The sequence below is a fragment of the Poromitra crassiceps genome (genome assembly GCF_964638095.1).
Source record: "Poromitra crassiceps genome assembly, chromosome: 5".
NCBI lineage: Eukaryota > Metazoa > Chordata > Actinopteri > Beryciformes > Melamphaidae > Poromitra > Poromitra crassiceps.
The window spans coordinates 48,134,413-48,136,912 of NC_139642.1; the positions used below are offsets into that span (position 1 = coordinate 48,134,413).

At 49.0% G+C, this 2,500-nt stretch overlaps 1 protein-coding gene across 1 annotated transcript in view; it reads right to left on the reverse strand.

Annotated features, from left to right (window-relative positions):
- LOC310776932 (rho guanine nucleotide exchange factor 26-like) overlaps nt 1–2,500 on the reverse strand; it is a 39,212-nt gene that overhangs the window by 8,912 nt on the left and 27,800 nt on the right. The window lies entirely within an intron of this gene.

The following is a 2,500-nucleotide window of genomic DNA, read 5'->3' on the forward strand; positions in this document are numbered from 1 at the left end:
TCCTCCACTTTACATGATCTCTGATGGATGCTTCCCATGTGTCGTGTTCGGTTAGATCGCTCATTTGGGATGAATGGATGGAGGAAGTAGAAGTTACATGTAGTCATCAGAAAGAAAGATGCTACATTGGCTACTGTCTTAGGAGATGAGACATGGGGCTGTGATGAATGGTGGGGGGAGTGGGGCAGTTGTGGGAACTAGACCGTTCGACAATGCGCTGCTGCTAGGCAACCAGTGTAACAATGCCTAGCAACTACTCCAACAATGGACGGTCGCCAAGAACTCCTCTCCCCAGCCCATTCAGTACTACAGTGAGTGGGATACCCCCCCCCCCTTCCCACATACACACACACATACATCATTAAATCTCGCTGGGGGCCCCAAACCCAAGCTTTCAAAGGCGGGAGTCTAGGGGCTTTCCAGAGCAACACACTGGGCAGAGGGGGCTTAAGAGGGGACCCCCGCAACGGCAGAATCTAAGCTCAGCAGAGAGCACATGAGTCAGCTCCATCAGGTCGGGGCAGTGGTGGGCCAACGGTTAGAGAAGCGAGAAGCGACCGGAAGGTCGTCGGTTCAATCCCCGGGACCGGCAGGATAAATCTGGGTGGGGAAAGTGAAAAAAGGCAGTGCTTGCCCCTCCCTCATTACCACCACTGAGGTGCCCTTGAGCAAGGCCCTTAACCCCAACCCCTCCAGTGGAGCTGATCAGTGGCCAGCAGATCAGACTGTGGTTGTACTGGTCAGCTTCCAGGTGTGAATGTGTGTGTGTGAATGTGAACAGGGCGCTCCTGAAAAAGAGAGCATTGCTCTCAGTGGGACTCCCCCTGTATATATATATATAAAAAAATAAAAAATAGGCTGGCTCCTACATGCAGGACAGTCACACTTAACACTATTACCTCTCTCTCTCTTTGTCAAACATACCACTCAGCAACCTGCCCTGGCCGGCTATCAGTGCTGTGGATTGCTATTCAATAAGACGACTATAGTTCTAATTTTCAACAGTGTCCGACTCCTGACAGGACATGGACACAGAATTGTTCCTTCCCAAGTTGAGTGTCTCTCTGGGCTATTTCAAACTAGAAAAGTGATGAGAAATGTTCAAAGGCACTAAGGCAGAGTTTCGCACCGGGCAGCTCCTGTAATGAGAACAGTGAGGGAGGTTCTCAGACGACAGAGGAATGAGGAGGAACAGGCCCTGTGCCTATGAAAACACTCCTTAACGAACCCTTGAACCACCGCAAATAATTACAGTGAAAGCTGAGTGTGTGTGTGCGTGTGTGTGCGTGTGTGTGCGTGCGTGCGTGTGTGTTTGTGTGTGTGTGTGTGTGTGTGCACGTGTGTGTACGCACATTCGTGGAAGTGCGTGCACATGAACGAGAGGGTTATTTACAAACGCTAAATAGAACAAACACACCCTGTATGAAGCCCAACATACTGTATGACAGATCCCTTTGTGGATGTGGGTTATATAATCTATCTCCATGTGCTGCACAAAGAGAGATGGAATGAGCTGTTTGAACCCTGGATACCAACGCAGCCAAAGCTCTGCATTTCAAGGAAGTGAAAAACAAGCAGGGGCGGAAATCACCAGGGAATCACAACCAATAGTAAAGGGCAGAGCCATGATACCTTCAGAACAGAGGTAACACAATATTCCTGTGACCTCAGGTCACAGGAATATTTTGTTACCTCATATTTTGTTACCTTGGCCATTATAGGCTATCATGGTCAAGAAAAAGAATTTCTATTAAAATGCAGAAGAGAAAAATAAAGAAATTTTCTTTGCTTTAAGTTAAAAAGCGTATTAGAGTGGATAGAGGAGACAGATAAGGGAGTGGGGGGAGGGGGAAGAGGAGGAGGAGATGAACTGTTGTTTGTCAAAGGCTCAAAACTCATCTCTTCAGAAAGGAGATTAGTTTTCAGCCTTTGACAAAAAGAAGTGGAGTGACTCTCCTGTCCTGATTGGACTGGGATGGACAGCAGTGACACGTCTCTCTCTCTCTGTCTCTGTCTCTGTCTCTGTCTCTGTCTCTCTCTCTCTCTCTCTCTCACACACACACACACACACACACAACAGAAAACTCCAGTGGACCAGCCATCTTTCTAACATCTGTAAACATGCTGGACAACATCTCGGAGCAATGCGGAAGTTGGCCAACAAGCTTGATCCTAGAGGACCGAGCCAACATCTACAAAAGCCAGGTCAGGAGCATCATGGAGGACTCCTGCTTTGCCTGGATGAACGCCTCACAAACAACTCTCAGGCAGCTGGATAATATCCAGAAAAAGACAATTAAGATCGTGGGTGTGGATGAGGACTCTGCCCATAAGGAGTATGCCATCACCAAGTTGAGCCACCGCAGAACAGTTGCTGCAACAACTGTTCTTTTCAAAATGCACACTACCAACTGCCCGGCAGACCTAAAAGCGCTGCTACCCCCCCCCCCCCCCCCCCCCCCCCCCGCTCATGTCCCAGGTCTAACCACCCGGAGGCTCC